This window comes from Mesoplodon bidens, assembly GCF_964165515.1.
Source record: "Mesoplodon bidens genome assembly, chromosome: 18".
Classification (NCBI taxonomy): Eukaryota; Metazoa; Chordata; class Mammalia; order Artiodactyla; family Ziphiidae; genus Mesoplodon; species Mesoplodon bidens.
The window spans coordinates 29,773,506-29,788,919 of record NC_138175.1 but is presented as its reverse complement, the minus strand read 5'-3'; positions in this window follow the sequence as shown (position 1 = coordinate 29,788,919).

Sequence of the window (15,414 nt, the reverse complement as noted above, 5' to 3'; positions counted from 1 at the left end):
GTGCCACTGTGGTCTGTGAACCAAGACTGCCTGACACCAGCACCCATGCACCCAGCACAGGCTGGCTCCTGAAATCCCCTCTTCACACAGGACACCTGTGGGTGAGTGCGGTCCTGACACTTGGGCCACGTGACTCGTCTTTCTCTTTGACTTTCCATCAAATAGCAAATCCCTCCAGAAGTTGTCAGGAGGACCAGCTCTCGCCATTATTTACAGGTCACTCAGCGCCTCACTCCTTCCTAATAAATACCACCACCACGTTGTAAATGCAGAATCTGACACTACCCTGCACAGGCAGACATGAAGTCCTTCATGTGGAACCAGTTTCCAGGTACTCTGCCTCTTGTTGGGAAATGGCTGGGCATTACCTACAAATTCCTAGTCACTTTGCTGGTTTCCAGTAGCCAAGGGCTGGATTTTGAAGGCAGCGTTCAGCCTGACCTAAAGGAACTTCCAAAGATTCAGAGCCAACTCACCGCAGGGAGCTCTCAGGGGTAGCAGGTGGCCTCTCACTGGCACTGGGCCAGCCGAGACGGATGTTCCCTGTGGGGATGGTGGGAAGAGCTACTTCAGGTGTGGGTGATCCACACAGTGGGGCGTTTGAAAGTGTTTTCCGTGTTCAACATACTCCTTTGATGAACTCATGGTTTTTTTCTAATAATTGAAGTATGGCTGATTTACAATATTGTGTTAGTTTCAGGTGAACAAACATGTTTTTACTTTTTAAATTTTTCCTGTATTACTCTGATCCTCATACATTTATTCAAATTTACTGAATCAAAAATTGGGTTTTGTATTTTGTGTCCTTTGAAATTCTTCTTAGTAGTTCACTTAATTTTATTTTACCAAAGTTTAGGTTTGTGAAGTTAGAAAATAAAAACCACAGCTAGAAAATTCACACATCTTTCAGTGCAGGGAGTTTGAGACTTCCAGGTAGGGATTCAGGTAACTGGAGGTGTGATTCCAACTTCTTTCGAGTCTATGAAGCCTAAAATCTATGAGGACGTGAAGTTAGCCAGGGAAATCAGAGGATGGGAAATGAGGCATTGAGAAGTCACCAACCCTTGCCATGCCACGAACCCTTGCCATGAGAATGGAGGGGACCTTGTATCTGCTCAACACCCTTAGAGCATCTGGTCTAATGCTCTTCCATTTTACGGAAGATGAACCCAGTGAGGGAGTGTGGCTTGTCTTAGGCACTCAGTTTGTTAGGGACTCACATTTTGTTCCAGTACCCAAGTCTCTGCACTTCTCATCCGGTCTCCTACACCAGCCCTGGATGGCACAAAAGCCCTTATTCCCAATGCACAGAAAAAAGAGCCGAGTCGGAAGAGTGTCAACAACTTTTATTACAACTCACATATTTCATAGGAAAGGGAAGGTAGCAATCAAGTCAGAGTTGTATAAAAACACAGGTCGGCCCGTGGTCCTCCACTGACACCTGGGGCAGGCTCTCCGCGACATCAGGCACAGCAGCTGCACTTGTCCGAGGCCCCTTTGCAGACGCAGCCCTGGGCACACTTGGCGCAGCCCACGGGGCAGCAGGAGCAGCAGCCTGGGGAGGCAAGGGCAGCGTGCAGTCGGACCACGCGTTGTCCACAACCACCCTTCCCAACACCAGGCCTGGCCCCAGCCGCCCTCAGGCCCAGACCCTGAGTTTACGACGGTGTCCTCTGTCCTGAGAGAATTGCTCTCAGACACTAGGTTCAGGTCGCCTGCCCCATCTGTGCCCAGGACAGGGCACAGCGCCTTGGACAGACAGTGAGCAGGGCCTCTGGGGCAAGAGAAAGCCGGCCCCCAGCACCACCAGTGATGTGAGCCACGTCCTCAGGATCAAAGTGGAGGCAAACCCCTCACAGAGTAGCTCCCGCTCGGGATAGGGAGGCTCTGGGCTGCTTCGACAGGAAGGGGCTGCACCAGGTCCGAGAAGCCACACACGGTCGCTCGCTCATGTCCCTACAGTGCTTCAGTCCCTGGGAGGATTCAGAAGCGTGCCTCAGGAGGCAGGAGGACTAGTTCTAGTGACAGGTCTGAGGTCGTTGGTTGGTGACCCGTCTGGGCCTCAGTCTCCCTGTTCTCTAGTGCGCGCCTGGGTCTCGGTCATGTCAAAGGTGATTCCAGCTCTGATTGGGAATCCCTTCCTGGTGAGGGGGGTGCCGGGAAGTTTGGTCTCTCTCCTGCTCCTGCCTGCTGAGCTCTGGGCTCCCTCCTCGCACTCAGCCCACACCCCGCATTGCCAGAGAAGGCCCCGCACACTCACTCTTCTTGCAGGAGGTGCATCTGCAGGCCTTGCAGGTGCAGGAGCCAGCGCAGCTGCAGGAGCCGCCTGCCAGGAAGGGAAAGGCCAGCAGTGAGCAGGGAGAGGGATGCAGGAGCTACAGCAGACGGTCAGCAATGCCTCCCTGAGCCCTCCTCCTCCGTCAGGACCCAGTCCTGGGAGCTCGTGTCCACTCAGGCGGATAGAGAAGCCCCAGCTCGTCTCTTCTGGTCCAAGGAGAGTAGGTCCCCTCCTGATGGGACTCCACAGGGAAGGTCCCAGGCTCCAGACCCAGCCCAGGCTGACTGGGGCTGGGGGCCAGGGCCCATGGCCTGAACCCCAAAGAGGCAGTGTCCCCTCCTCCCATCCAGTCCTGGCAGCTCCGAGGCCTCCTCCAAACACTGGGTCCCGGTCTAGCAATCCCCTGACCAGCTGGGTGACCTCAAGAAGGACAGCCTGGAGCCTCCGTGCCCTCAGTGTCAACAGAGAGGCAAAGGGAGACTGACATGCTCCCAGGGGCCTGGCTACCAAGAAAGCCCCGGACCCGTGACAGGAGTCCTCCTGAGCTCAAACTCAAAACCCTCCCTTGTCGTCCTGTGCCTGGGAAGGGGGCATCCTAAGGCTCAAAGCCAGGGCTCCCTTACCAGTGGGGCAGGAGCACTTGGGGTCCATCTGGAGGAGAAGTGAGGCCCGAGGTCCAAAGCAAGGGGCGAAGCGGCTGCACGGGTCCGGTGGGGGCCGTGTGGGAGCGAGGAGCCCGGGGGCTCAGTTATAGGCCGAGGAGGCGGCCCGGGCGCAGAGGCCCCGCCCCCGCCTTGCACGCGCCCCGCGGATCCGCGCCCGCGCCCACGCCCGCGCCCGCGCCCGCGCCCGCGCCGTCCGCAGCGCCCTCAGCGCCCTGGGCCGGGCTGTGAGCAACAGGCGGGGCCGAGCGCACGACTCCACTTCGGTGCCGGCTGGAGCGGAGGAACCGGGTGCCGTGCGGTAAGCGGTGTCCCAGCCCCCTGGCCGCCCCTTCCCCATGTGCCCGACGGGAGCAGCCACCCTGTTGGCGGGTTGTGCAGGAATCCAGCTCCCGCGTCCTGCGGTCTTCCCCGCCCCGGGCCCCGCGCCGCCGGCCTGCGGGTCGCCGTTTCCTGCAGCCTGAGAACAGCCCCCGCCTCCCGCTCGTGTCCCTGGCTTGGCTGGAGCCGGGGAGCGGTGTCAGAGACGGCAGGCGGATGTGACCCTCAGCACCGTTTCGCCCAGCCCACGTGTCCCCAGGCGTTGCCAGCCCCGGTCCCCACCACGGTCCTTTGGAAGCATGTTTCCGGTACCGTCTCCTGGAACCGCAGCGCGCTGAACATTGCCTTCAGCCGCTAGTCGTCCTCACTTGTGTCTTCCTTTCCTGGAGGGATCCTGGCTCATTTCCGCGGGGGCTTCTTTGCCTCAACTTTCCAGGGGGGCTCCTCACTGTAGCCGGTCCACCCCACGCCAGGGTGGAGGTTCCCCAATCGTGGGATGCTCCCCAGGGACGGCGTCATTGTAGGTGATAGGCAGACCTGGCGTTAAATAACAAAGCAGCGAGACAAGTGGATAGTTCCCTTTGAGTAGTCCCGACAGTTACTCACCGTGGAGTCCAGGCCAAGCCTTGTTCATCACTCTTGCTCTTTGAACTGTCACACCAACCGGGAAGGGAGATCCTAGTCAGGAGCCCGTTTCCCAAAGGCCAAACTACCTACAGTACAAGGAGGCTCCGGAGGCAGGCCCACGGTGCTGGGGAGTGGTGCCCTGCTTCTGTGCTTTTGTCGCTTCGCGGCTGAGAGAGGGAGTCAGTGAGAAAGCTCCCCTTTGGCCCAGAGCTGTGTCCTCAGCCCGTCTCTGCCATGTCCAGCTCAATCCTGGGGGCGACCAGAGTGACGGAATAGGAATGGATTTATGACTTTGTGGCTGCCTTCTGACTCTCTCCTTCAGTAGTGTTCAAGAGGTTTCTTTTGGCATAACATATTTCGGAAAATCGCTGAAAAGAAAATGGTAAGGAAATCCGGATGCAGGTGACAGCAGAAATGGCAGGATCCTTCTGTATGTGTTAGGAGGACGGCGACTGTGTGACTCACGGCTTTCTACCTGTAGTGTCAACGGCTCTTTGCGGGAAGGCCGGATAACCCTCTCAGGGGAACTGGTCCCAGGCTCACAGGGTTGATGAGGACGGCCCAGAGCACAGAGCTAAACACACCATCCTTGCTTGCGTGTCTGGAAGGAGGACAATGTCTCCTAGGCTAATGATAACAAATAAATAAAGAGATAAATAAGTGAATCGGTGATCCGATGGATGACTCACTGAGTGCCCGGTAGGTTCTGACCTTCTTTGCGTGTATTCAATTCTGTAGTCCCGAGAGCCAGACACTATCATTTTGCCCTTTAGAGCAGAGGAGACTGAGCCAGAGAGAGGTTATGTCACAGGGCTACATGTGACACAGATGGGACTGGCCCTCCTGCAGGCTGACTGCAGCCCCCCGCCCAACCGGACACCGTGTCATCCCATGAAAGGTGAGAACACGGAACACCTGGCACAGAGGCAGCGGTGGGAAAGCCCTGAGCTGGCAGTCAGAGCCCTCTGCACAGCTCTGTGACCTCTCTGGGCTTCAGCCTCCCACCTCTGCAGCCAGGAGCACAGCTGGACTGTCTCCGAAGACCCTTGCAGCCCTGAAAAAGGAGAGGCCGGATTCAGCCTCCAGTGATGTCATAACCGGCACCCTGTGGCCGGGAGGTGAGACAGCTGTAGTGTAGGCGTAGTCCTCTGAGTATAGGCTGTGTGCCCTTGGGTAAGTTGCTTAACCTCTCTGCAATTGGCACCCTCACTCCAGACCTTGCAGGTTCACTGAGTCTGTGCAAATGCTGTGGCGGTGCCTCGTTCCATGGGGCTTGTTGGAGAACATCCCCACGCCCTCTGGCACTGGATAAGCAAGGTTCCTATCCATCTGTGCCCTCACCATGAGCTTGCTTGCAAACCAGGGAGCCTTTCTCCAGGAGCTTGTTGGGAGCTCAAGGATTCTCTGTGCACAAATGTCAGTGTGGAGAGAGCGATCATAAAGGACACCGTTCGGGAAGCCCGAGCTAGGAGCCAGGCCACTATCTGGCTTTTTCCCCCTCATTGAAATTAATCTTTTTTATCGAAAGGAGGAAATGAAATCTCCGAGAGTATCAGTGACTTGCCAGGTCAGGAAGTGGCATGCTGGCTGTGAACCCGAGTGCCTGACACCAACACCCACGCACGCAGAACGGGCCGGCTCCTGAAATGCCCCCCTTCACACAGGGCACCTGTGGGCAATCTTGCTCCTGACTTCTGAGCCACGTGTCTCCTCTTTCTCTCCGAGTGCCCATCAACTAGGAGTTCCCTCCCCAGACCGCCAGGGGGCGCAACACCTGAACTATATTACCTGTTCCCTCAACACACGCTTCTTGCTAATAAACAGCACCAGGCCCTCCGCACTGCAGCACCACCATCACTCTGCAGAGGAACACATGAGGTCCTTCTTCTGAAAGCAAGTCTCAGGGAAACAGCTGGGAAATTCCCACCAAATTCAAATCACTATCGGGGTGTCAAGTAGCCACGGGCTGCATTTGAGGGAAGGGAAGGTGTCAGCCTGATCTAGGGAGGAACTTGCGAAGATTCAGAGCCAAGGCCCTGCAGGGAGCTGTCACGGGTGGCGAGTGTCCTGTCAGTAGCCCTGGGCAAGCCAAGACTGATGTTCCCTGTGGGGAGGCAGGGGGCAGAGCTGCTCCAGGCGTGTGTGGTCCGCACAGTGGGGCGTCTGTGAAGCGTTCCCAGGACTCGGGCACACCTTCAATGTAAGTGCAGCATATGAAAGCGTCCAGCTTTCAGAATTGCTCCTCCACGTATGAAGGTGATTTGACGTGTTGAAGGGAAAAATGGGTGTCACATATAGTGTCCTTTTCTATTTTATCTCAGCGATTCTTTTTACTGACCAGGGTTAAAACTGTGGCAGAAAATACAAATAGGTCTTTCCAGGGTGTTTTAGACGCCAGTCGCGTGTAGAAGTCAAACAAGAGGGGTGTGGGATTCCATCCCCTCTGGGTACTTTTCCAGGCTCTCATCACCGAGGACTGAGTTTGGCAGGGGCCCCCAGAGAAGGACAATGAGAAATGGACAACGTTCTCTGCAATCCCTACTCGTAAGGGGAATAGAGGGAGCGTGTCCTCTGTGTGTCCAGTGCCCTATGTCATCTGGCGAGGCTTTCATTTGGAGCTGAGAAACTGAAGCTCAACTTAACCTAAGGGGCTAAGACGCTCCGTGTGCGTGGGTTTTGGCGGGTGGGGGGGTACTCTATGGTCCAGAGCCGAGGTCTCTGCACGTCCAGTCCAGTTCCCCACGCCAGCCCTGATGGGCACGGCGTCTCTTTGTTCAAGACAGAAGAAGGAAGACAGAGCCAGAATAAAGTCAACAACTTTTATTACAACTCACATATTTCATAGAAAAAGGAATGTAGCGTCAGGTCCGCTTGTATGAAAAACGGTAAAATGCAGGTTTGTCCTGGTTGCCCTGTTGACACCTGGGGCAGGCTCTCCGCGACATCAGGCACAGCAGCTGCACTTGTCCGAGGCCCCTTTGCAGACGCAGCCCTGGGCACACTTGGCGCAGCCCACGGGGCAGCAGGAGCAGCAGCCTGGGGAGGCAAGGGCAGCGTGCAGTCGGACCACGCGTTGTCCGCAACCACCCTTCCCAACAGCAGGCCTGGCCCAGCCGCCCTCAGTCCCAGACCCTGAGTTTACGACGGTGTCCTCTCTGTCCTGAGAGAATTGCTCTCAGACACTAGGTTCAGGTCGCCTGCCCCATCTGTGCCCAGGACAGGGCACAGCGCCTTGGAGAGACACTGAGCAGGGCCTCTGGGGACAAGACAAAGCCAGCCCCCAGCACCACCAGTGATGTGAGCCAAGTCCTCAGGATCAAAGTGGAGGCAAACCCCTCACAGAGTAGCTCCCGCTCGGGATAGGGAGGCTCTGGGCTGCTTCGACAGGAAGGGGCTGCACCAGGTTCGAGAAGCCACACAGGGTCACTCGTTCATGTCCCTACAGTGCTTCAGTCCCTGGGAGGATTCAGAAGCGTGACTCAGGAGGGAGGAGGACTAGTTCTAGTGACAGGTCTGAGGTCGTTGGTTGGTGACCCGTCTGGGCCTCAGTCTCCCTGTTCTCTAGTGCGCGCCTGGGTCTCGGTCATGTCGAAGGTGATTCCAGCTCTGATTGGGAATCCCTTCCTGGTGAGGGGGGTGCCGGGAAGTTTGGTCACTGTCCTGCTCCTGCCTGCTGAGCTCTGGGCTCCCTCCTCGCACTCAGCCCACACCCCGCATTGCCAGAGAAGGCCCCGCACACTCACTCTTCTTGCAGGAGGTGCATCTGCAGGCCTTGCAGGTGCAGGAGCCAGCGCAGCTGCAGGAGCCGCCTGCCAGGAAGGGAAAGGCCAGCAGTGAGCAGGGAGAGGGATGCAGGAGCTACAGCAGACGGTCAGCAATGCCTCCCTGAGCCCTCCTCCTCCGTCAGGACGCAGCCCTGGGAGCTCGTGTCCACTCAGGCAGATAGAGAAGCCCCAGCTCGTCTCTTCTGGTCCAAGGAGAGTAGGTCCCCTCCTGATGGGACTCCACAGGGAAGGTCCCAGGCTCCAGACCCAGCCCAGGCTGACTGGGGCTGGGGGCCAGGGCCCATGGCCTGAACCCCAAAGAGGCAGTGTCCCCTCCTCCCATCAGGTCCCGTCAAGTCCGAGGCCTCCTCCAAACCCTGGGTCTAGCAATTCCGTGATCTGCTGGGTGACCTCAACAAAGGCAGTCTTGAGCCTCTGTACTCCCCTTTCAAAAATAGAGGCTGGAAATCTCTGGCGATCTAGTGGTTAGGGGACAGCGCTCTCACTTCCTAGTGTCTGGGTTCCGTCCCTGGTCAGGGAACTAAGCTCCCACAAGCTGAGTGGTAACAGCCAAACAACAAAACAAAAAATAGATTAAAAAAATGCTGTTGCTGCCCTGGCTGGGAAGAAAGCACTGGGTGAACCGCGGCCGTCCACTTGTGCTCAAATTGAAACTTCCTCATCTAACCCCAGGGACACTGTGTCCTGCGCTGAGAAGCGGGCATCCAAGGCCCAGAGCCAGGGGTTCCTTACCAGTGGGGCAGGAGCAGTTGGGGTCCATTTGGAGCCAAGGCGAGGCCGGGGGTCGAAAGCAAGCGGCCAAGAGGCCCGTGAGCTGGTGGGAGGCGTGTGGAGCCTAGGAGCCTGCTTGCAGTGTTTGTACCCAGAGGAGGCGGCCCGGGCGCAGAGGTCCCACCCCCTCCTTGCACCCGCCCCGCGGATCTGCGCCCGCCCCGCCCGCAGCGCCCGGGGCCCCGGCTGTGAGCAACCCTTGGGGCCGAGACAGGATTCTCCCAGTGTACGTGGGTCCGCTCTGCGCACGGAGAGCCGTCTTTGGTGCCTGCTGGCCGGTAGGGACTGTTTGCCAGGAGGTGCGCGGTGTCCTAGCCTCCCTGTCCGCCCCTCCCGATTTTCCCGAGGGCGGCAGCCACCTTGTTCCGGGATTTTCCAGCAACCCAGCCTCTGTATCCTCGCTGTCTTCCCCACCACCGGCCCCCGCGCTGTTGTCTTCAGGTTCCCCCTTTCCGGAGCCCGTGTGCAACCCTAGTCTCGCGCTCCCGTCCCAGGCATGGCTGGATCCTGGGAGTTGTGTGCAGAGAGCGGCGGTGGATGTGACCTTCACCACCAATCCTCCGACTCCCTCTTCCCCCACCATTTCCTGTCCTGGTCCCCACGATGGTCCTTAGGCAGCGCTTCTCTAACGTTTCTCCGTAAGAGCACCGCGACCAACTCAGGCCTCTGCCTCCCATCCTTCCTTCTTTTCTGCACTACTGAATGGATGGATGGGCACACTTGTCCCTGTGCTCCTGGCCTAAAGTTGGCAGGGGATTTCCTGACCCTAGCCAGTCCACCCTGCACCAGGATGGAGGTTCCCAAAGGATGAGATCCCACCCCGTGGAAGGGATCATTGTAAGTGATGGGCAGACCTGGCATTAAAGAGCAAAGCATGAAAAGTGGTTATTTCCCTTTCAGTATTCAGCAGTGGGAAGGGCACTGAGCAGGCAGTCACATCCCTCTGCATAGCTCTGTGACCTCTCTGGACTTTAGTCTCCCATCTCTGCAGCCAGAAGCACAACTAGACTGTCTGAAAGGACACTTCCAGCTCTGAATAATGATAGGCAGGACTCAGCCTTCAGTGACCTCCTAATCGGCGACCTTTGGCAAGGAGGTGAGACAGCCTTGCTCTAGCTTCAGACCTCTGAATATGATCTGTGTGCCCTTAGGCAGGTTGCTGAAACTCTGGGTAGCTGGCGCAATCATTCCCGCCCCTGCAGGTTCACTGTGTTACTGGTTCAATATAGATCAAGTGATAGGAAGGGTGGGCATTGATTTTGTGTTTCTCCAAATGGTGTGGCAGCATTTTATCCTAGGGGGGCTATTGCAGGGCATCCGCACTCCCCCTGCCAGTGGATCAGTAAACTTGCAATCAAACCTGAACCTCCAGCCTGGAGTCATGCTTGCAACACCATGAGCCTTTCCCCAAGAGCTTGTTGGAATTCAGCAAGATTGTGTCCCAGTAAAGTCACTGTGAACAGAAGCATCCTAGTAGACAGAGTTTATTAAGCCCTAGTGAGGAGCTAGGCCACTCTCAATACCACACAGGGATATCATCTCCTTTTTATAGGACATGGAGACTTAGAGAGGTCGAGCGACTCATTTAGGATACGCGGCTGGTAAGTGCCACTGTGGTCTGTGAACCAAGACTGCCTGACACCAGCACCCATGCACCCAGCACAGGCTGGCTCCTGAAATCCCCTCTTCACACAGGACACCTGTGGGTGAGTGCGGTCCTGACACTTGGGCCACGTGACTCGTCTTTCTCTTTGACTTTCCATCAAATAGCAAATCCCTCCAGAAGTTGTCAGGAGGACCAGCTCTCGCCATTATTTACAGGTCACTCAGCGCCTCACTCCTTCCTAATAAATACCACCACCACGTTGTAAATGCAGAATCTGACACTACCCTGCACAGGCAGACATGAAGTCCTTCATGTGGAACCAGTTTCCAGGTACTCTGCCTCTTGTTGGGAAATGGCTGGGCATTACCTACAAATTCCTAGTCACTTTGCTGGTTTCCAGTAGCCAAGGGCTGGATTTTGAAGGCAGCGTTCAGCCTGACCTAAAGGAACTTCCAAAGATTCAGAGCCAACTCACCGCAGGGAGCTCTCAGGGGTAGCAGGTGTCCTCTCACTGGCACTGGGCCAGCCGAGACGGATGTTCCCTGTGGGGATGGTGGGAAGAGCTACTTCAGGTGTGGGTGATCCACACAGTGGGGCGTTTGAAAGTGTTTTCCGTGTTCAACATACTCCTTTGATGAACTCATGGTTTTTTTCTAATAATTGAAGTATGGCTGATTTACAATATTGTGTTAGTTTCAGGTGAACAAACATGTTTTTACTTTTTAAATTTTTCCTGTATTACTCTGATCCTCATACATTTATTCAAATTTACTGAATCAAAAATTGGGTTTTGTATTTTGTGTCCTTTGAAATTCTTCTTAGTAGTTCACTTAATTTTATTTTACCAAAGTTTAGGTTTGTGAAGTTAGAAAATAAAAACCACAGCTAGAAAATTCACACATCTTTCAGTGCAGGGAGTTTGAGACTTCCAGGTAGGGATTCAGGTAACTGGAGGTGTGATTCCAACTTCTTTCGAGTCTATGAAGCCTAAAATCTATGAGGACGTGAAGTTAGCCAGGGAAATCAGAGGATGGGAAATGAGGCATTGAGAAGTCACCGACCCTTGCCATGCCACGAACCCTTGCCATGAGAATGGAGGGGACCTTGTATCTGCTCAACACCCTTAGAGCATCTGGTCTAATGCTCTTCCATTTTACGGAAGATGAACCCAGTGAGGGAGTGTGGCTTGTCTTAGGCACTCAGTTTGTGAGGGACTCACATTTTGTTCCAGTACCCAAGTCTCTGCACTTCTCATCCAGTCTCCTACACCAGCCCTGGATGGCACAAAAGCCCTTATTCCCAATGCACAGAAAAAAGAGCCGAGTCGGAAGAGTGTCAACAACTTTTATTACAACTCACATATTTCATAGGAAAGGGAATGTAGCAATCAAGTCAGAGTTGTATAAAAACACAGGTCGGCCCGTGGTCCTCCACTGACACCTGGGGCAGGCTCTCCGCGACATCAGGCACAGCAGCTGCACTTGTCCGAGGCCCCTTTGCAGACGCAGCCCTGGGCACACTTGGCGCAGCCCACGGGGCAGCAGGAGCAGCAGCCTGGGGAGGCAAGGGCAGCGTGCAGTCGGACCACGCGTTGTCCACAACCACCCTTCCCAACACCAGGCCTGGCCCCAGCCGCCCTCAGGCCCAGACCCTGAGTTTACGACGGTGTCCTCTGTCCTGAGAGAATTGCTCTCAGACACTAGGTTCAGGTCGCCTGCCCCATCTGTGCCCAGGACAGGGCACAGCGCCTTGGACAGACAGTGAGCAGGGCCTCTGGGGCAAGAGAAAGCCGGCCCCCAGCACCACCAGTGATGTGAGCCACGTCCTCAGGATCAAAGTGGAGGCAAACCCCTCACAGAGTAGCTCCCGCTCGGGATAGGGAGGCTCTGGGCTGCTTCGACAGGAAGGGGCTGCACCAGGTCCGAGAAGCCACACACGGTCGCTCGCTCATGTCCCTACAGTGCTTCAGTCCCTGGGAGGATTCAGAAGCGTGCCTCAGGAGGCAGGAGGACTAGTTCTAGTGACAGGTCTGAGGTCGTTGGTTGGTGACCCGTCTGGGCCTCAGTCTCCCTGTTCTCTAGTGCGCGCCTGGGTCTCGGTCATGTCGAAGGTGATTCCAGCTCTGATTGGGAATCCCTTCCTGGTGAGGGGGGTGCCGGGAAGTTTGGTCTCTCTCCTGCTCCTGCCTGCTGAGCTCTGGGCTCCCTCCTCGCACTCAGCCCACACCCCGCATTGCCAGAGAAGGCCCCGCACACTCACTCTTCTTGCAGGAGGTGCATCTGCAGGCCTTGCAGGTGCAGGAGCCAGCGCAGCTGCAGGAGCCGCCTGCCAGGAAGGGAAAGGCCAGCAGTGAGCAGGGAGAGGGATGCAGGAGCTACAGCAGACGGTCAGCAATGCCTCCCTGAGCCCTCCTCCTCCGTCAGGACCCAGTCCTGGGAGCTCGTGTCCACTCAGGCGGATAGAGAAGCCCCAGCTCGTCTCTTCTGGTCCAAGGAGAGTAGGTCCCCTCCTGATGGGACTCCACAGGGAAGGTCCCAGGCTCCAGACCCAGCCCAGGCTGACTGGGGCTGGGGGCCAGGGCCCATGGCCTGAACCCCAAAGAGGCAGTGTCCCCTCCTCCCATCCAGTCCTGGCAGCTCCGAGGCCTCCTCCAAACACTGGGTCCCGGTCTAGCAATCCCCTGACCAGCTGGGTGACCTCAAGAAGGACAGCCTGGAGCCTCCGTGCCCTCAGTGTCAACAGAGAGGCAAAGGGAGACTGACATGCTCCCAGGGGCCTGGCTACCAAGAAAGCCCCGGACCCGTGACAGGAGTCCTCCTGAGCTCAAACTCAAAACCCTCCCTTGTCGTCCTGTGCCTGGGAAGGGGGCATCCTAAGGCTCAAAGCCAGGGCTCCCTTACCAGTGGGGCAGGAGCACTTGGGGTCCATCTGGAGGAGAAGTGAGGCCCGAGGTCCAAAGCAAGGGGCGAAGCGGCTGCACGGGTCCGGTGGGGGCCGTGTGGGAGCGAGGAGCCCGGGGGCTCAGTTATAGGCCGAGGAGGCGGCCCGGGCGCAGAGGCCCCGCCCCCGCCTTGCACGCGCCCCGCGGATCCGCGCCCGCGCCCACGCCCGCGCCCGCGCCCGCGCCGTCCGCAGCGCCCGCGCCGTCCGCAGCGCCCTCAGCGCCCTGGGCCGGGCTGTGAGCAACAGGCGGGGCCGAGCGCACGATTCCACTTCGGTGCCGGCTGGAGCGGAGGAACCGGGTGCCGTGCGGTAAGCGGTGTCCCAGCCCCCTGGCCGCCCCTTCCCAATGTGCCCGACGGGAGCAGCCACCCTGTTGGCGGGTTGTGCAGGAATCCAGCTCCCGCGTCCTGCGGTCTTCCCCGCCCCGGGCCCCGCGCCGCCGGCCTGCGGGTCGCCGTTTCCTGCAGCCTGAGAACAGCCCCCGCCTCCCGCTCGTGTCCCTGGCTTGGCTGGAGCCGGGGAGCGGTGTCAGAGACGGCAGGCGGATGTGACCCTCAGCACCGTTTCGCCCAGCCCACGTGTCCCCAGGCGTTGCCAGCCCCGGTCCCCACCACGGTCCTTTGGAAGCATGTTTCCGGTACCGTCTCCTGGAACCGCAGCGCGCTGAACATTGCCTTCAGCCGCTAGTCGTCCTCACTTGTGTCTTCCTTTCCTGGAGGGATCCTGGCTCATTTCCGCGGGGGCTTCTTTGCCTCAACTTTCCAGGGGGGCTCCTCACTGTAGCCGGTCCACCCCACGCCAGGGTGGAGGTTCCCCAATCATGGGATGCTCCCCAGGGACGGCGTCATTGTAGGTGATAGGCAGACCTGGCGTTAAATAACAAAGCAGCGAGACAAGTGGATAGTTCCCTTTGAGTAGTCCCGACAGTTACTCACCGTGGAGTCCAGGCCAAGCCTTGTTCATCACTCTTGCTCTTTGAACTGTCACACCAACCGGGAAGGGAGATCCTAGTCAGGAGCCCGTTTCCCAAAGGCCAAACTACCTACAGTACAAGGAGGCTCCGGAGGCAGGCCCACGGTGCTGGGGAGTGGTGCCCTGCTTCTGTGCTTTTGTCGCTTCGCGGCTGAGAGAGGGAGTCAGTGAGAAAGCTCCCCTTTGGCCCAGAGCTGTGTCCTCAGCCCGTCTCTGCCATGTCCAGCTCAATCCTGGGGGCGACCAGAGTGACGGAATAGGAATGGATTTATGACTTTGTGGCTGCCTTCTGACTCTCTCCTTCAGTAGTGTTCAAGAGGTTTCTTTTGGCATAACATATTTCGGAAAATCGCTGAAAAGAAAATGGTAAGGAAATCCGGATGCAGGTGACAGCAGAAATGGCAGGATCCTTCTGTATGTGTTAGGAGGACGGCGACTGTGTGACTCACGGCTTTCTACCTGTAGTGTCAACGGCTCTTTGCGGGAAGGCCGGATAACCCTCTCAGGGGAACTGGTCCCAGGCTCACAGGGTTGATGAGGACGGCCCAGAGCACAGAGCTAAACACACCATCCTTGCTTGCGTGTCTGGAAGGAGGACAATGTCTCCTAGGCTAATGATAACAAATAAATAAAGAGATAAATAAGTGAATCGGTGATCCGATGGATTCCTCACTGAGTGCCCCGTAGGTTCTGACCTTCTTTGCGTGTATTCAATTCTGTAGTCCCGAGAGCCAGACACTATCATTTTGCCCTTTAGAGCAGAGGAGACTGAGCCAGAGAGAGGTTATGTCACAGGGCTACATGTGACACAGATGGGACTGGCCCTCCTGCAGGCTGACTGCAGCCCCCCGCCCAACCGGACACCATGTCATCCCATGAAAGGTGAGAACACGGAACACCTGGCACAGAGGCAGCGGTGGGAAAGCCCTGAGCTGGCAGTCAGAGCCCTCTGCACAGCTCTGTGACCTCTCTGGGCTTCAGCCTCCCACCTCTGCAGCCAGGAGCACAGCTGGACTGTCTCCGAAGACCCTTGCAGCCCTGAAAAAGGAGAGGCCGGATTCAGCCTCCAGTGATGTCATAACCGGCACCCTGTGGCCGGGAGGTGAGACAGCTGTAGTGTAGGCGTAGTCCTCTGAGTATAGGCTGTGTGCCCTTGGGTAAGTTGCTTAACCTCTCTGCAATTGGCACCCTCACTCCAGACCTTGCAGGTTCACTGAGTCTGTGCAAATGCTGTGGCGGTGCCTCGTTCCATGGGGCTTGTTGGAGAACATCCCCACGCCCTCTGGCACTGGATAAGCAAGGTTCCTATCCATCTGTGCCCTCACCATGAGCTTGCTTGCAAACCAGGGAGCCTTTCTCCAGGAGCTTGTTGGGAGCTCAAGGATTCTCTGTGCACAAATGTCAGTGTGGAGAGAGCGATCATAAAGGACACCGTTCGGGAAGCCCGAG